This window comes from Sinocyclocheilus grahami, unplaced genomic scaffold (genome assembly GCF_001515645.1).
Source record: "Sinocyclocheilus grahami isolate Dianchi unplaced genomic scaffold, SAMN03320097.WGS_v1.1 scaffold1242.1, whole genome shotgun sequence".
Lineage (NCBI taxonomy): Eukaryota > Metazoa > Chordata > Actinopteri > Cypriniformes > Cyprinidae > Sinocyclocheilus > Sinocyclocheilus grahami.
Window position 1 is genome coordinate 224,644 of NW_015506421.1, and position 19,528 is coordinate 244,171.

At 41.7% G+C, this 19,528-nt stretch overlaps 2 long non-coding RNA genes across 2 annotated transcripts in view; one reads left to right on the top strand and one right to left on the bottom strand.

Moving 5' to 3' along the window:
• Window positions 1-2,064: 2,064 nt before the first annotated feature.
• On the top strand, window positions 2,065-2,868 carry LOC107568420 (uncharacterized). Its single transcript, XR_001606753.1, has 4 exons — window positions 2,065-2,101; window positions 2,205-2,269; window positions 2,354-2,572; window positions 2,660-2,868. It is a non-coding gene; the product is annotated as an uncharacterized lncRNA (long non-coding RNA).
• Window positions 2,869-17,279: 14,411 nt separating this feature from the next.
• The window catches only part of LOC107568417 (uncharacterized), a 12,975-nt gene continuing 10,726 nt past the window's right edge, over window positions 17,280-19,528 (bottom strand). The window contains exons 2-3 of the long non-coding RNA XR_001606751.1: window positions 17,473-17,569; window positions 17,280-17,336 (exon numbers count right to left, since the gene is read on the bottom strand). This is a non-coding gene — a long non-coding RNA (uncharacterized lncRNA). The remainder of the gene's footprint in view (window positions 17,337-17,472; window positions 17,570-19,528) is intronic.

The following is a 19,528-nucleotide window of genomic DNA, read 5'->3' on the forward strand; positions in this document are numbered from 1 at the left end:
CAGTAATCGTAGTTTTACTGTGGTATTTGTAGTTACTAAAGCATAATAACCACAACACTTACTCTGGGCTTAACGTTACCTCAGTAATCATAGCTTTACTGTTGTATCTGTAGTTACTAAAGCATAATAACCACAACACTTACTCTGGGCTTAACGTTACCTCAGTAATCATAGCTTTACTGTTGTATCTGTAGTTACTAAAGCATAATAACCACAACACACTATGGGCTTAACGATACCTCAGTAATCGTAGTTTTACTGTGGTATTTTTTTTTAAGTCATTGTAATTCAATATTTTTTTTCTGTCTTGCAGTTACTTCAGATCACATCAGCTCTTTAAAGAAGCCATCCCTTGTAAAAGTAAAAACTGATTTGCTTTAATGAACGCATCCGGTTACACTTTACTTGAAGGGGTGTGCATAAGACTGACATGACACCTTCATAATCATGACATGACACCTACATAATCATGACATGACACATGTCATGAATATGAAGGTTTTTTATGCATGTTTATGACAACTGTCATTAAGTGTCATTCGCTCAGTTATGTAATTTTTAATGCAAAGATGACATTGTTTGAGATGTCTTTGTTATGGGCTATGGTTAGGGGTAAGGGTAGGGGTAGGGTTAGGTCAAATAATGTCATATTTGCATTAAAAATGACAACTGAGTGAATGACACTTAATGACAGTTGTCATAAACATGCATAAAACCTTCATATTCATGACATGTGTCATGTCATAATTATGAAGGTGTCATGACAGTCTTATGCACACCCCTTCAAGTAAAGTGTTAACACGCATCCTTATATTATGTGTTAATCAAATATTTTGGTCACAGATCATTTTTAGCACACTGTCTCAACATGTTTATATTTCCCTTCATTTCAGCTGAAAGGGAAGACCAAAGGAAGGCCTGTCATGGGATTTGAATTTGACCATCTGGTGCGTTTATGGAGAAGACCAAAAGCTGCAAAAGCAAACACTTCCAATGGTACATCTGTGTCGATCTGAGCACTTTGACTGAACTTTACTACAGAGACATTTTGCACAGCATTTGATGTTGCTTAAACTTTGGTTTACATACCCCATGGCTCCCTCAGGAAGAACCCCCAGAAAAGTGTCATGTAGAAGTAGCAATAATTCATACAATTGACCAAGTCTGCAAATTCATATGATACTGCGCAAGCATACTCGTACAAAATTCTACGTCTTTTACTCCTACTGCTGTCATTGGCCATTGCCTCAACTCCCAAGCTGATTGTGCCCATTGTAAGAGTGTTTATATCATAAAGTTTATATTAAGTCCATTGTATTCTTTATTAATCTTTACAAATTGGTTCAGTCTCTTCCTGTTCCCCCACCACATAGTCTGCCTTTCTTTCCATGTTGATTTTTATTGAACAAATCTGTCTTAGAAGCATGAGTCTGGAAATGCTAGTTTAACTTGTCACGTGACAAATCAGATCTTCAATTAATTTGGCCAAATCAGATCACTTAAAGCTGTTCACACCAAGAACAAGAACTATAATGAGAACTATTTTAGCATCCACACCAACAGACGATACTGTTCTGTTTATTATTAGCATGCGCTGTGGTTATGTTGTCTACCATAAAATGCTCAAGCTCTTTAAAGTCTGGTGGATTCTGATTGGCTGTCAATGTTTTTATTGTTCATCAGCTGGAAAAAAAAAATTGTTCTGAAAGAGATTCCAACGATATTGTTCCTCTGTGTCATAAAACCTTTACTCCCTCCCTCACTTACACATTCTTTTATGCTCTGTTGTAAGGTAGAAACTGAGAGTTTGCAAATGGCCTTTTCTCAGACTCAGAATCTGATGTATACAGATGAACTCAGGAGCCTGCGAGAGCCAGGGAACTTGAGCTTGAAGTATATAATTATAACTGCTTCATTTATATGTTTAAGCAACAATAATAATTAAACATGGGGTCAATAAAAATGTTCTTGTTTTACAGCTGAAGACCAAAAACGCAAAGAAAATCGGTCACAGCAAGCCAGTCCTGATGAATGAGAAATGAACGTGGTCTTGTTCACAAACAGAAAAGACAGATAGCTGAAAAGTTGCACATTTCCATTGGTATTTCTGTATTCAATGCAGTTGTGTGTGGTACAGCATTGATGTTGATCTCTCAAAAGACTCTTCAAGTCAAATCATTTTTCGCATATACATCTTTTTATAGCTCCTAGAATGAGCAAATCAGCTGTGCATCATCTCTGGGATTTGGGCAGAAAATGACTGAATATGGTGAGTACTTACACCTGCACCTGTATTCACCAACACCATTTCTCTGGAGTTAATGTTGACATTGTCTTGTCTGTTTGTTTGAAGAAAGATGAAGCCAGTTGATGAATATATCAATTCAATGGCCACCAAGTACTGCACTGCTGCCTGAACCCATCAGTTATGTGCTGTGAAGACTGCATTCACAAATAGCTCTACTGTGACAGCTCAGATGTTACGGCCCATAAAAGTAAATTTCACAACTGAACAACTGCAAGATAGTTGTGGAGGGATTCCTTTGGCCCATACCTCCAACAAGAATCAATGGTAAGTCCAGAGCAACAATTAGAAATAAAAATACTATATATTGTTTACTGATTTACCACACCCTAAATACATGTTTTGTCTCTCCAGGACATCTACACCAGGTGGTGTGTGAGGAGGACCATCAGAGACTCCAGCCACCCGAGCCATGGACTGCTCTCACCGTAACCATCAGGCAGGTGTTATCGCAGAACCTGCACTAGCAGACAGCGAGACAAGTTCTTTCCACAGGTAATCAGACTGAACTGCACTCGTACCAGTAACACCACGTTATGTCTTCATGTAGACAAGAAGCACAAAATTGTGTATTCCTCTTAGTAAACTTTAATAACTACCATGAACAAGCAGGATAACATACTCAGCATTCTTTCTTACTCTTCACCCTTACTCCCAATCTAAATCTAACTCAAGAGGCTGGAGTGCCATCTAGTGGTGCATTAATGTAAGGACATCACATATTCCCCTCTTAGTTAAATGAATTATTTCTGTAACTAACAATTGGCATGAAACGGCAATAAAGAACATCAGATCTGTAATGTATCAACGATTTCACATGTATATGAATTATACACTAAGAAACACATTAACTGAATGCAATGGAGCATTTAAAACAATAAGCCACATGAACCAAACTACTCTAATACCATTCAGTACTTGAATTTTCATGTGAGTGTATGTAATGTATGTTGCAAAAGTCCATGTCAGGTTTTTTTTTTTTGGTGACTAATAGACATAGTCCTTTAGCCAATCTGGCTCACGTCTTTGACGTTTCTCTCGTGGACAAGCATCAGAAGACACTACATTTCCAGACAATGGAACATGAGAGGGAATCAAGTTTTCAGCATTGGTGGTCAGTCCATTATCCACCGCATTAGTCGGCACGGGTGCGAGACACGATGCATGCCACTTCTTTCCATCATCCAAGAGGTAGGTGTAAGGGCCAACTTTTTTCCTAACCTTAACTGGAGGAGTGAATTTTGGATGGCCTTTTGGTACATGTGCTGACTTTTTAACGTGCAATTTATCCCCTTTTTGAAAAGAAAAGTGACGCACACGATGCTTGTGGTCAAAGCGAGATTTCATGACATCCTGACGTGATGAAACACGCTTCTGCAGTTGTTTAGGCTCATGACCAGAAGGTGAGGGTTTCAGGACATTGAGGCGGGTACGCATTTTCCTTCCATGAAGTAATTCGAAGGGGGAAACGCCTGTCACAGCATGAGGTGTAGCGCGATAGATCTGCAGGAAGTCAGTCATTGTTGTTTTCCATGGTGCTGATTGTAGGATTGCTGATTGAATTGTACTCTTAAGAACTCTGTGGAAGCGTTCAATAGCTCCATTTGCAGCAGGATGATACACTGATGTGCGAATGTGCTTAATGTCTCTCTCTTTCAGGAACGCACGAACTCTGGGGAAGTGAACTGAGGCCCATTATCACTGACCAAAGTGGTCGGGTTGCCGTGTCTACTGAAGACAGAGGTAAGAAATGCAGTCACCTGTTTTGTTGCAACAGACGCAGTAAAGGCTACCTCGGGCCATTTACTATAATAGTCAGTGAGTGTCAGAGCATATCGACAGTCCCAGACAGCAGTCTCGAAAGGGCCCACAATGTCTATCGCCAGTTTTTCCCAAGGTGCAGAAGGTAAAGGAACAGGCTGGAGTGGAACAGCAGAGGCTTTCGCAGTTTTATCCAGAGAAAGGCATAACTGACAGGCAGTAATTTTCTCTGCCACAAGTGTGTCCATTTTGGGCCACCAATACATTTCACACAGGTTGTGAAATTGTTCTTACAATCCCCTGATGGCCCTCATGTGCAATGCGGACCAATGACTCACACAGTTCCCCAGGTACCACCAATCGAGACCCTCTAAACACAAAATCAGCTTGCACACTGAACTCATGTCTGAGTTTGTAGTACGGGCGAAGAACAGGATCCAAAGCAGCAGAAAATGGAGGCCATCCACTCGCAATTTGTGTGCGCAGGGCAGAGAGTTCAGAACAGCGAGCAGAGGCAGCAGCAAACTCATCCTGTGATATGGCAGTCGGACCAGTGGACAGTAAAGCAACAAACTCAGGCTCTGTATCCGACTCAGCATCCAAAGTAAGAGGCAGGGGCAAGCAGGACAGACAATCTGCAGTGTGGTTTTCAGATCCAGCACGGTACTCAACCGTATAGTTGAAACAGAGCAACCGAGCAGCCCACCGGGCTATGCGCATACCAGCTCTATCAGTCCCTTTTGTGGTCAGCAGCGTCGTTAAGGCTTGATGGTCAGTCCGCAGAGTAAATCTGCGGCCCCACAAGTAAGTCCTCCACCTTTCCACTGCCCAAACACATGCCAGCGCCTCCTTTTCAACGGTGGAATATTTCTGTTCAGCTGAGGTGAGTGTTCTGGATGCGAAAGCGACCGTACGTTCCTGACCATCAGTGCATATTTGTGCAAAGACAGCGCCTAGTCCATAAGCAGACGCGTCAGTAGAAATGAACACTGGCAGCCCCGGGTCAAATAGTGCAAGAACAGGACTGTGTACCAGTAGCTTTTTTACATCAGCTAAGCTTTGTTGAGCTTCATCAGACCAGCGAAATCCACTCTCATCTCTCAGGCATGTACGCAGAGGCATCACTACGGAAGTGAAATTGGGAATAAATTTGTTGTACCATGAGAGAAGACCTAATAGAGAATGCAACTGAACAGCATCCGATGGTGCAGGTGCATCGATTATTGCCGAGAGATGTTCCTGATCCAGCTGAATACCCTGTGACGTCACCATGTGTCCTAAAAACTTCAAGCTCTGCTTTCTGAATTGACATTTAGACTCATTCAGCACCAATCCAGCATCTTTGAGACATTGTAGCACATTCTCTAGCGCTTCATCATGCTCTTGTAGTGAGCGTCCCCACACAATGATGTCGTCCAGATAATTTGCAACATTCTGGAGTCCTTTCAGAATGACAACCATCATCTTTTGGAATGCAGATGGAGCAGATGCCAAACCATAAGGTACCCTGCAGAACCTGAAGAGGCCTTCGTGTGTAATGAAAGCAGTGAGGTCCCGGCTATCTTCATGAAGAGGTACCTGATGGTATGCACTTTCCAAGTCCATAGTTGAAAATACAGTTGCACCTTGCAGTAATGTCATCATCTCCTCCATGTGTGGCAATGGGTAACTATCTACTATGACTGCCTTGTTGGGCCCTCGCAGATCCACACACATGCAGATCCCCCCCGTTTTCTTTTGGACCACAACAATCGGAGAAACCCATGGAGAGGAGTCAATCCTTTCAATTACACCTGCATGCAAGAGTCATTCCAGTTCTGCGGAAACAGCATCTCTCACAGAGAAAGGTAAGCGACGCAATTTGTGTCTGACAGGAGATACAGAGTCAGAAATGTTAACCTTGTGTGTAAAAATTTTCACACAGCCCAATGCAGCACGCTGTGATGGAGGAGTGGAGAGGGCACAGACTGAAGCGGATTGTGGCGGCGGCAGCACATTGTGTCCATCAAATCGAAGCTGGAGTCCTTTAATCAGGTCCATGCCTAGCAAAGCTGTGCCATTGTCGACGATAAAGAAGTGTGCATGACAGGTAAGGCCATATTTAGATACCGTTGCAGGTAAACATCCTAGTACTGAAATTGGCTCTTGTAAGTAAGTAACTAAACGGGCAGTAGGAGCATGTAACGGCACGGTGTGAAAATGCTGCTCATACAATTGTTTTGGCAGGATGGACACTGATGAACCAGAGTCCACTGTGAGTTGCAGAGACACAGGGATGGCAGCAGGTGTGGCATTTATGATCACATCACACATCAAACGGTCAGTTGCTCCAGGTAGATAGAGAATGCAAACCTCTGGTAATTCAACTGAGTGCACTTAATGAGTATGAGCAAAACGGCAGACTCGTGCAAAATGTCCAGTCTTATTGCAATTCTTACATTTAGCAGATACAGCGGGGCAGTTCGGTGCGTTTGCAAGATGTCCAGCAGAGCCACAGCGAAAGCATGTCCGAGCTGACGGAGCAGAAACAGAGGTTTTTGATGAGGTACGTGCTTTGAATTTGGCCCTAGGACGCTGTCGTCCAGAAGCAGGAGTGGCATGTACGGCTTGTACTGGAGCAGGGTTGCTTGTAGCCATTGATTTTGCCTGAGCATCGGCGGCCTCTAGCTGTGTGGCAATTGTAATTGCAATCTCCAGTGTCAATTTAGATTCCACTAATAATCTTTCACGAATGCGAGGGTTAGCAATGTTTTCTACAAGCTGGTCACGCAGCATATTGTCAAGATTGTTAGCAAATTCACAAGTAGTCACCAAATCTCTCAATGCAGCAATATATTGCACTACCGTTTCATCTGTTTCCTGAAGGCATGTCTTTCCATGACCACATTTCTTTTTGGAATGAAGTGCTCTTCCAAAGCTTTAATAGCATCTGTCAGATCGTCACCGGTATTGGGCAATGTATAAAACAGTCTCTGACCTTCAGTTCCGAGGCAGTGAAGGAGCAAAGCCCGTTTTCTGGCTTCTGGCCAGGAATCTCCAGTAGCATTGATGACTAGCATGTAGTTCTTAAACATCTTCAGCCATGTTACTAGTGGTATAGCAGGCTCACCGGGACAAGGCAAAAAAGGACTGGGAAATGGAGCACTTACTGATGCCATCCTCAGGAAATCTTGTAAAAAACTTCCTCGTCGCCAATATTGTTATGTCTTCATGTAGACAAGAAGCACAAAATTGTGTATTCCTCTTAGTAAACTTTAATAACTACCATGAACAAGCAGGATAACATGCTCAGCATTCTTTCTTACTCTTCACCCTTACTCCCAATCTAAATCTAACTCAAGAGGCTGGAGTGCCATCTAGTGGTGCATTAATGTAAGAACATCACAACACACAGTACACCCCACCAACCTCATATGCACTGCACTCTATCAGTTACGTTGACTGGACTCGCTATTATTCTGCACCATGACATTCTGTTTGCACTAATTCATACCGTGCTGCACTACAAAGGTATATGTGTACTGTGATTATTGTTTTTATTTCATGAGCTGTGTAGCATAATATTTACCATATACTGTTCTCTACCTGTACTGAGTCCCTTATATATGTGTTGCATATATATTCAGTATTTGTATTTCATATTTATTCATTCATTTGTCATCCATACTGTCATGCTGCAGCTTGCACCCAAGACTTTCACCACCTGTACACTTGCGTTCATGGTATGTTCATGACAATAAAGTGATTTGATTTGAATTGGTCACATGTCTTTTGTTCATCAGTTGTGCTGTAGGGTGCTGCATAACAACTGCAAATGTTGTATGACATGGCAGAAGATTATGATAGGGACATGGATAAGCAAGAAGAGGAAGAAACCAGGAGAGCTCTGATGATGATAAGGAAACTGGACGTGATTCTTTGGTGCTCAAGACATTTCACCATGCATGCATTTGGGGGGGCTTCCTCTGATTAAAATAACATGGTTTTAACATAACCCATTTTTATTTCTCTTGAATATCATTTGTCTTAATACACTACTTTAGCTGTCTTTATGCTGTATCCTCCAGTAAAGTATCGCACATGGTGTTGGATAATAAAGTATGGTGAATATTCTGTATTAGGGATAGTGTTTGGTAAATGCACCATTTAATTTAGTAAACAATACACATAATGCCCATGAGTGTTTTAATTAAGACATGAACATTTGGTCATATTACAGTTTTTCTCAAATGCTAAAACACAAAAGCCAATCCTCTGGAGCTGACCTGTGTTGACATCCCAGTGGAGGCTTTCCAAGGATGGATTCATGGAAACTCACAAATCTATATGCCTAATCCTCTGCAGAGATCTAAGAACATCCATTACTGTAAAGTTTCTAAAAATATGCATTGGCAGTTATGAAACAAAGAACCTTCTCGCAAATTGAGCATTGTGTTTTCAATTGTTTTGCTGTAGTGTGTAATGATGTGTATAGTGTAAGGTCCGCGCAACCTGGCCCAAGGAAGGTACCCAGTGGCGGATGAAGGTCTCTTGCGTGTTCGGTCTTTTCAGCGTGCAGAGTTATTCAATTTAGGTTTAACTCAATCTGACTCCATTTTAGTATCTGAATTCTAATTTAGGTTGAAAGGCACATTGGTTGTTTGGAATAGATCTGTGTATGTTTTACTGCCCTTCCATCCCCAGGGGCCCGGTAGAGGCCCCTGGAAGAGCAAAAGAATTTAACATTTCAAATGGCTGTAAATCAAAGTCTGATTATACAGGTGCATCTCAATAAATTAGAATGTCGTGGAAAAGTTCATTTATTTCAGTAATTCAATTCAAATTGTTAAACTCGTGTATTAAATAATTTCAATGCACACAGACTGAAGTAGTTTAAGTCTTTGGTTCTTTTAATTGGGAGGATTTTGTCTCACATTTAACAAAAACCCACCAATTCACTATCTCAACAAATTAGAATACTTCATAAGACCAATAAAAAAAACATTTTTAGTGAATTGTTGGCCTTCTGGAAAGCATGTTCATTTACTGTACATGCACTCAATACTTGGTAAGGGCTCCTTTTGCTTTAATTACTGCCTCAATTCGGCGTGGCATGGAGGTGATCTGTTTGTGGCATTGCTGAGGTGGTTGGAAGCCCAGGTTTCTTTGACAGTGGCCTTCAGCTCATCTGCATTTTTTGGTCTCTTGTTTCTCATTTTCCTCTTGACAATACCCCAGGTCTGGTGAGTTTGCTGGCCAGTCAAGCACACCAACACCATGGTCATTTAACCAACTTTTGGTGCTTTTGGCAGTGTGGGCAGGTGCCAAATCCTGCTGGAAAATGAAATCAGCATCTTCAAAAAGCTGGTCAGCAGAAGGAAGCATGAAGTGCTCCAAAATTTCTTGGTAAACGGGTGCAGTGACGTTGGTTTTCAAAAAACACAATGGACCAACACCAGCAGATGACATTGCACCCCAAATCATCACAGACTGTGGATGTCACGGGTACAAAAAGAGGATTCAATTGCGAATGTGAAATATGACAGTTTATTAGGAAAAAGTCCCAACCAGACCAAAGGCAAGAGTCAAACAAGGCATGTGCAGGATATAGTCCTATACTCTTGTACTCTTGGTAGCACAGGGATGCAAATGGGCACCCGTGGAAATCCCGGGAACATACGATCCTTGGGGGCGAATCCTGGAACCGAAATCCAATGAGACGAAGGACAGGAACAGAGAACTGAACACAGCGGGAACACCAAACAATCTGACAACACAGGACGGATAGCACAGGTGTTATATAGCTGAGCTGATGAGCTACAGCTGGCGCAGATCAACAGTCAGCAGCAATCACCGACACACCCACTCACACACACATACACACAGAGCGAAAATGAGTCAGTGAACCCATGAACCGTGACAGTACCCCTCCCCCTAGGAGTGCCCCTGGCGCTCCCAGGCGAACTTACTCGTTGATTGTAATCATCAATAAGGGAGTGATCCAGAATGTCCCTGGCAGGAACCCAACTTCTCTCCTCTGGACCGTAACCTTCCCAGTCCACCAATTACTGAAATCCGCGTCCCCTCCGTCTCGAGTCCAGAATATGGTTGACCGAATAAGTTGGTTCCCCATCTACGAGGGGGGGGGGGGGGGAAACCGGGGGGGGGGGTTTTAGGGGGGGGGGGCTGGCGGATTAATGGGTGAATGAAAAACGGGCTTCAATTTAGAGACATGAAAGATGGAATGAATTCTCCGGTATGCCGGAGGAAGTTTGAGGCGGACTGCCACTGGGCTAAGAATCTTAGTGACAGTAAATGGGCCAATACATTTTGGGGCTAGTTTATTACAAACGGGCCGGAGAGGAATATTCTTGGAAGAAAGCCACACTTTTTGACCAACGACGTAGACGGGAGGCTTCGACCGGTGGCGATCGGCCTGAGCCTTCGTGCGCGCTCCCACCCAGAGGAGAGTCTCACGGGCTCTTCTCCTAGTGTGATGGCACCTCTGGACGAAGGAGTGAGCAGAGGGGACCTCGGATTCCAGGTCAGGAAAAATGGGTGGCTGGTAACCTAAACTACACTCAAATGATGAGAGGCCCGTTGACGACACTGGTAACGAGTTATGAGCGTACTCAACCCATGAGAGTTGCTGGCTCCAGGAGGAGGGATTCTGTGCCACCAAACATTCTCTCAAGGTCCTGGTTGGCCCGCTCAGTTTGGTCGTTGCTCTGAGGATGAAAGCCAGAGGACAGACTGACACTCGCCCCCAGTAAATGACAAAACTCTCTCCAAAATTTGGAAACAAATTGGGGTCCCCTGTCGCAAACACGTCCATCGGGAGACCATGAATGCGAAAGACGTGATCAACGACAGTAACCGCTGTCTCCTTGGCAGAGGGTAATTTGGGCAAGGGAATGAAATGAGCCGCCTTCGAAAACCGGTCCACTACGGTCAAAACGACCGTATTACCCTGGGAGGGCAGGAGGGCAGTGACAAAATCGAGCGCGATGTGAGACCAGGGTCTCGAAGGGACAGACAGCGGTTGACGTAACCTCTCCGGGGGTCGATTGGAAGTCTTACCACGAGCACAAACTGAGCAGGGCAAAACAAAATCCCGGATGTCACGAGCCATGGAACGCCACCAGAATCGCTGTTTAACAAGAACGTTAGTACGATTCACTCCTGGATGACAAGTCACATTGGAACAATGACCCCACCGGATAACGTCGGACCGTAATCTCTCTGGCACAAATAACCGACTCGGTGGGCATCCGGGCAGAGGCATTACCCCTTCTAAGGCCACACAAACCTTCGACTCGACCTCCCATGTGAGTGTAGAGACAATGAGTCTCTCAGGTATGATACACTTGGGAGTAGAGGGGCGCTCGAAAAATAAAATATTCGAGATAAGGCGTCGGGTTTGATGTTCTTGGAACCCAGACGGTAGGAAAGAGAAAAGTCAAAACGACCGAAAAAAAGTGCCCACCGAGCCTGCCTAGAATTAAGACGTTTAGCGGATCTAATATACTCTAGGTTCTTATGATCGGTCCAGACGATAAAGGGTATCCCCGAACCCTCCAACCAATGACGCCATTCCTCCAAAGCTAACTTGACTGCCAGCAACTCTCTGTTACCAATGTCATAATTACATTCAGCGGAAGACAAAGGATGAGAAAAAAATGCACAAGGGTGCATCTTGTTTTCCGAGGAAGAGCGCTGGGAAAGAACCGCACCTACCCCCACCTCTGACGCATCGACCTCCACCACAAACTGACGTGTGGGATCAGGGCCGCCTTGAAAAAAAGCCCATTCTCGAGCAGCCTCTGGAGCACCCGCCTGACAAAATATCAATATGTCGTCCAGGTAGACATATATGAATTGATCGACCATGTCTCTCAGCACGTCATTAACGAGTGCTTGGAAAATCGCGGGGGAGTTGGACAGCCCGAACCTCCGCAGAAGATATTCAAAGTGCCCCCTGGGGGTATTAAATGCAGTTTTCCACTCATCCCCCTCCCTTATGCGGACCAAATGATAAGCGTTACGCAAATCCAATTTGGTGAAGATGGATGCTCCCTGCAACCGCTCAAAGGCTGAAGACATCAATGGCAAAGGATAAGTATTCTTTACCGTGATGTTGTTCAACCCTTGGTAATCAATGCAAGGTCGCAGGGAACCATCCTTCTTCCCTATGAAAAAAAACCCTGCCCCCGCGGGAGAAGAGGAGGAACGAATGAGCCCGGCTGCTAGAGAATCAGAAATGTATTTCTCCATGGCCTCCCTTTCTGGAGCAGAAAGCGAGTATAACCTGCCCTTAGGCAGAGACGTACCTGGTACTAAATCTATAGCACAGTCATAGGGACGATGTGGAGGAAGAGAAGCAGCCCGGGACTTACTGAACACTTCCTTCAGGTCGAGGTACATCTTGGGAACGTTAGACAGGCTCACCAGCTCATTCTGCAACAAAGAACAAGACACAGACGAACAAACAGACATAAGACAAGAAGCATAACATTGATCACTCCACGCCGAGATGGAGCTCTGGCCCCAGTCCACCCTGGGATTGTGATGCACCAGCCAGGGGTGGCCCAGCATGACAGGAGCCAGCGGAGATTCAGTGAGCAGAAGTGTGAGTTTCTCAATATGATTTCCTGAGGTGATGAGGGTGACAGGTTCAGTAGTATGTGTGATGCTAGGAAGAGCCTGTCCGTTGAGTGTGTTGACAGAGATAATATGGGTGAGAGGAGCAATGGGGATCTGAAGGTGTTGTGCTAAGTTGTAGTCCATAAAGTTACCTTCAGCTCCGGAATCCAGCAGGGCCTCGCAGTTGTGGATTCCGGCTGCCCATTGCAGTCTTACCGGGAGGAGAGTTGAGGACGAGGATTTTCCCAGGGACAATCCACCCGACAGTAACCTCAGCTCTACTGCCGGGCTTGGCGTTTTACCTGACAGTCAGCCAGGAAGTGACCTGCAGCGCCGCAATACAAACACAGTCCCCTTGCTCTCCGACGGTCTCTCTCCTCCCGGGAAAGCCGAGCTCTTCCCACCTGCATGGGTTCATAATCCGAGGTGTGACTGACCGTATTACAGGAACTGGTAGTGGAATACTCAGGAAGTTCCGACGCCAGCTGGCAGCGTCCTCGCTGATCACGTTGATGTAGACGGGGATCTACCCGAAGAGCTATTTCGATGAGTCCATCAAGATCAGTGGGTAATTCCATCATAAAAATCTCCTTCTGAATCCGGTCAGCCAACCGATGCAGGAACATGTCCCACTGCGCCTCCTCGTTCCACTTGCACTCAGTTGCCAGTGTCCGGAACTCAATGGAATAATCCGAGATGGGTCTGTTTTCCTGCCGTAGATCGGCTAACATGCGTGCCGCTTCGCGACCCGCTACAGCGCGATCAAACACCTGTCTCATCTCCTCCGCAAGTTTGTGGAACGAAGAGCAGCAAGGATGTTGGTTCTCCCACACCGCCGTTCCCCACAGAGCTGCCCGTCCCGACAGCAATGTCAAAACTAAAGCCACCTTGGACTGTTCGGTAGAAAAAGTCAAAGGTTGCAGAGAAAAGAACATGGAGCATTTAGTTAAGAACGCTCTACAAAGATTGGGCTCACCAGCATACACTTCAGGTGTGGGTAGACGCGGCTCGCGTTGATGTTCGGTGCTTCTAGGAGTGGGGAGAACTGGCGGCGAGGGCGGCGCAGTGGGCGATCTCAGTTGTTGGAATTGGGTAGTGATCTCGAACACCTGCGCTACCAAGGCTTGCACAGCTCAACCCGTAGCTAACATCTGTTCCTCTTGTCGATCCATGCGTGCATTGTTGTTAGACAAAAAGTCCCGTAGATCCGAGGCGTTCGCTGAATCCATAGGTAGGTCAGATCGTTCTGTCACGGGTACAAAAGGAGGATTCAATTGCGAATGTGAAATATAACAGTTTATTAGGAAAAAGTCCCAACCAGACCAAGGGCAAGAGTCAAACAAGGCATGTGCAGCATATAGTCACTCTTGGTAGCGCAGGGACGCAAATGGGCACCCGTGGATATCCCGGGAACATACAATCCTTGGGGGCGAATCCTGGAACCGAAATCCAATGAGACGAAGGACAGGAACAGAGAACTGAACACAGCGGGAATACCAACCGATCTGACAACACAGGACGGATAGCACAGGTGTTATATAGCTGAGCTGATGAGCTACAGCTGGCGCAGATCAACATTGTGAAGGGTGTCAATGACTGTCAGATCAGCAGTCTTCCTCATGATTGTGTAGCCTAGTGAACCAAACTGAGAGACCATTTTGAAGGCTCAGGAAACCTTTGCAGGTGTTTTGAGTTGATTAGCTGATTGGCATGTCACCATATTCTAATTTGTTGAGATAGTGGATTGGTGGGTTTTTGTTAAACGTGAGCCAAAATCATCAACAATTAAAAGAACCAAAGACTTAAACTACTTCAGTCTGTGTGCATTGAATTGATTTAATACACAAGTTTCACAATTTGAGTTGAATTACTGAAATAAATGAACTTTTCCATGACTTTTGAGATGCACCTGTAGTGTCAAAGAGAAAATTGGCAGGACAACTACTTATGCTATGTTAATTAAATAATGTTGGACAGAGTTTTCAAACATATATGGAAAGGTGGTATAAAGGTGTTTAAAAAAAGTGCTCTTAGTAAAATACCAAATTTCAGCCTGCCTCCTAAATATGTCATAAATGTTTGCACAATGAAAATGTTTAGATGACCCTTTGTTAAAAAAGATTGTATTTTCCCTAAATGTATTATTAAACATTTTAAACTACATAAGCTTCTGCCATTCTATCGATAGAACGTATTTATAGTTTAATGAAGTTATGCTTAGGGTTAGGGTTACGATCTCGGTGAAGAGGTAATTTCTCATGACATAGCAACACTGCATTGTTAACTTAAGGTATTACTGACGAAATAATAACAGCAAAACGGACTTTGCAACATTAAGCGTTTTTTAATTTGGGTTAAAAGCGAGTTCTGCGAGTGCCAAGGGAACTTCAAAGCCAATGGCAACCCAGTTGAGCAGAGGCATCACACTTGTCAATATATGGTCATTTCAGGGTTCTTGTGGTGAATGGACAGAATCTGTTAAAGATTTATTTGTCCCCCGGCTAATATAAAACTGCAACAGATTGCATCGTGTGGTTAACCTGATGCAGCAATAGATTTGTTGAGTGCAGTGATTTTTTTCTCCAACGAGGGCATAATGGTTCCCATTGTATAGGCTACATTGTTTACACTAATATTAATTGCTGTACAATATTTAAACTCAAACGTTTGCATATACTGTAAAATTTTTTAATTTGCTTACAAACCCCCCCCCCCCACCTCTGATGATTATTCAAAAAGGCAGTAATTTTCTATTATTCAATTTTGCTTCTGTAACATGTACAGTGTATTTATAGTGTATTAAAGGTAAACAATTAATCACTTCTCTGTTTCTTGGAAATGGACCCTACAAATTTGCCATTCTTAGATATGCCAGTTGAACTATAGGAATAAAAAACAAACAAACAAAAAACATCATGAATCACACATTTTGTAGTCATTTTCCAATGTTTATTGCTATGTAAAACTTTTCCCAGATAAACATAGTGCCCAGAACAGCATTCTCTCTCCAGTTTGTGCCACTATGAAAAGAATGAAAACAACAAAAAAGCAGTTGATTATAAAAATGTATTTGCATAGAGGTAACTAAAAAAAATGCAACAGAAAACCCCTTTAAAATTGTAATTCTAATTTAGTCTAAGTCTAATGAGAATTTGTTTACAGAAATCGTGCCAAAAGATGCCAAAACATATTCAAGGCTCAGGTTGAAAATATATTTTCTTCCCTTTAACAAACAAATAGGTAAAAATGATTAAGAACAATGCTTCAGTATTTTACAATTATTACCTTTAAAAATATATCTCCTGTAATCATTGTTTGTTTCTATTGTGACTAAATGCAAGACAAATGAATGGTTAATAGGAATTATAATTTTATAATTATAAAAGTCAACCATTTTGAGCAAGAATATACAGTGGGTACGGAAAGTATTCAGACCCCCTTAAATTTTTCACTCTTTGTTATATTGCAGCCATTTGCTAAAATCATTTGTTAATTTTTTTCCTCATTAATGTACACACAGCACCCCATATTGACAGAAAAACACAGAATTGTTGACATTTTTGCAGATTTATTAAAAAAGAAAAACTGAAATATACTGTATATATATATATATATATATATACTGTATACAGTGGGGCAAAAAAGTATTTAGTCAGCCACCAATTGTGCAAGTTCTCCCACTTAAAAAGATGAGAGAGGCCTGTAATTTTCATCATAGGTATACCTCAACTATGAGAGACAAAATGAGAAAAAAAAATCTAGAAAATCACATTGTAGGATTTTTAAAGAATTAATTGGTAAATTCCTCGGTAAAATAAGTATACAGGAGTGCTTATAGTAGAGATGGGAGTGATGACTGTAGAGGAGAAATTAATACAAGTAGACATGCTAAGACTGGAAGTTGGCAGTAAAGGACTGAGAGCAGATGTGCCACATGAGAGAGAGAGAGATGTGGAAGCTTTTGGACAGGCTGATATTGTGGAGAGCTGATGGAGAAGGACTAAGTAATCTGTGAGAAATCATGCAAGAAGGAACAAAGAGAATGCATCACATGATGAACAACAAAAACACTGACAACAACAAATAGCAGATAACAACATTCTGTAACTGCAGCGTGTATAAAAGTAAACAGAACAGTATCGTCTGTTGGTGTGGATGCTAAAATTGTTCTCATTATAGTTCTTGTTCTTGGTGTGAACAGCTTTAAGTGATCTGATTTGGCCAAATTAATTGAAGATCTGATTTGTCACGTGACAAGTTAAACTAGCATTTCCAGACTCTTGCTTCTAAGACAGATGTGTTCAAAAATCAACATAGAAAGAAAGGCAGACTATGAGGTGTGGACAGTTATCACGTACTGTTGGAACAGGAAGAGACGGCACCAACTTGTAAAGATTAATAAAGAATACAATGGACAATATAAACTTTATGATATAAACACTTTTAGAATGGGCACAATCTGCTTGGGAGTTGAGGCAATGGCCAATGACAGCAGTAGGAGTAAAAGACTTTTGTACGCGTATGCTTGTGCAGTATCATATGAAAAAAAAAAAAATTGGAAGTGTTTGCCTTTGCAGCTTTTGGTCTTCTCCACAAGATGGTCAAATTCAAATCCCATGACAGGCCTTCCTTTGGTCTTCCCTTTCAGCTGAAACGAAGGGAAATATAAACATGTTGAGACAGTGTGTTAAAAATGATCTGTGACCAAAATATTTGTTTAACACATAATATAAGGATGCGTTCATTAAAGCAAATCAGTTTTAACTAAATGTCTTCAACATTACCTGTGAAGGGTTGAACCTTTGAAGGACTTGTTCAGCCTCCTTGACAACTTCTTCAAGATCAGCATTGGGAGCGTTGAGTTGAAGTTCCCTGTTAATTCTAGCAGAGAGAGAGAGAGAGAGGAGAGAAAGAGACTTTTACAATAGATGGCTTCTTTAAAGAGCTGCTGGAGTATGTGATCTGATGTAACTGCAAGACAGAAAAAAAATATTGAATTACAATGACTTCACAAAAAGGTATTAAAGGCATGGCAAGCATTGTGGTTACTGTGCTTTACAAATGGTAGAGTAAAAACACAGTTACTGAGGTAAGCCCATAGTAAGTGTTGTGGTGATTATGCTTTAGTAACTACAAATACCACAGTAAAACTACGATTACTGAGGTAACGGCATGGTAAATATGTTGTAGTTACTGTGCATTGGCTACACATGACAAGGTCGAGCAACAGTTAGGCTACTATGGTAAAAATATGGTAAATGTGTGGACTTTTTACATGATCACGATTATCACGCGATACCGGGTTGGTTGATTTATTGTGCTGTCATCAGCCATGTTTAAAAGCTGAAGACCCTTGTCACAACATGATTAAAAACGGTTTTATTTATTTCAAACTGCAACAGGTCTATATCCCAGCTAACAAAAATACATACCTGTTACGTAACTGAAACGTAATCTGGTGACCAAAGTTACGTCGTGGCAACCGGAAAAGTGAAAGGTGCGTATACGTTGCCACAACGTAACTTTGTGACGTTGCCAGTAAGTAACAGCTACGTCGTGGCAACGTCGCAGATCACTAGTTGTGTGCTGGTAATCAATAGGTAATTTTGAATATTTATTTATTTTCTATGGGCGGACATGCAGTAGTTTAACCTAATTTATGTCCTCATATGCCCAAAGTAATTTTTTAAAGTTTCAACAGCTGTGAATGATGAATACAGACTCGAAATTAATTCAGTTCATTTATTTTGAAAAACGCACAAATATGAACAGTAAAATACACCCAAATTATTAATAAAAACAGGATATACAGCGAAATATAAATGAAAGTATTCAGCCCATACAGAAGTCACATAGATTGAAATATATTAATAGTAAATACATTGTCATATATTTAAATATCTTAAATTTAAATAGAAGAAAATATATTTTATACAATATATGTAAATATATTTAAATATTTGATTTTGGTCACTTTTTAAAATTTTTCACATATAAACATATGTAAATATATTTTTATCAGAAATATTTATATATATTGATTTCCTTTATATGTAAATACATTTATATATCAGACTATGTAAATATATGAATTTGCAATATATGTCCATATATTAATTTCTAATATTTCTTAACATTACATCTATGTATATGTAAATATATTAGATTTCTATAAATATAAATATATTTGAAAACAATATGTAAATAAATTAAATCTACATATATGTAAATGTTTTAATTTTATATAGATTATAATTTGCCCCTTCATAATAAATCAAACAGAAATTGGAAACGGGAAAAAATTTAAAAATCTCCAGACAATGCAACTTGAACAAAAACAGTGACAATATCAATTGAATTGACTTATTAATATAAAGAGTAAATTTATCAACACCAGTTCAGCATGAACCAACAAAAATTATGAATGCTCATGATGTTTCTGGCACATAAATAAAAGATGATGCTTCTGTAAGCATCCAGGGTCAAAACATTATGCACAAATACCAACACATTGCATTTAAATATTTAAGAGCCATCATTAACCATGCACACAATTCATCAACTAATCACACCCTTAACCAACCCACTTCAAATAATGAATTGAAAATCATATGGAAAATCTTTTTTCTTTTTTTTGGGCAATTCACCATTTAAAAAAAAAAAAGTAATATCATGCCTGGGCTTCTTTCATTGCAGGTTACATTGTTATGCCAGAAGGTGGCAGCCAGAGACTGTCTTAATCAGTTAGTTAACCACTGAAATAATACTATGACAAAGATATTACTTTATGGATATACAGCAAATGTGCAGGGAATTGTGCTTCACACTGGTGCACTTATG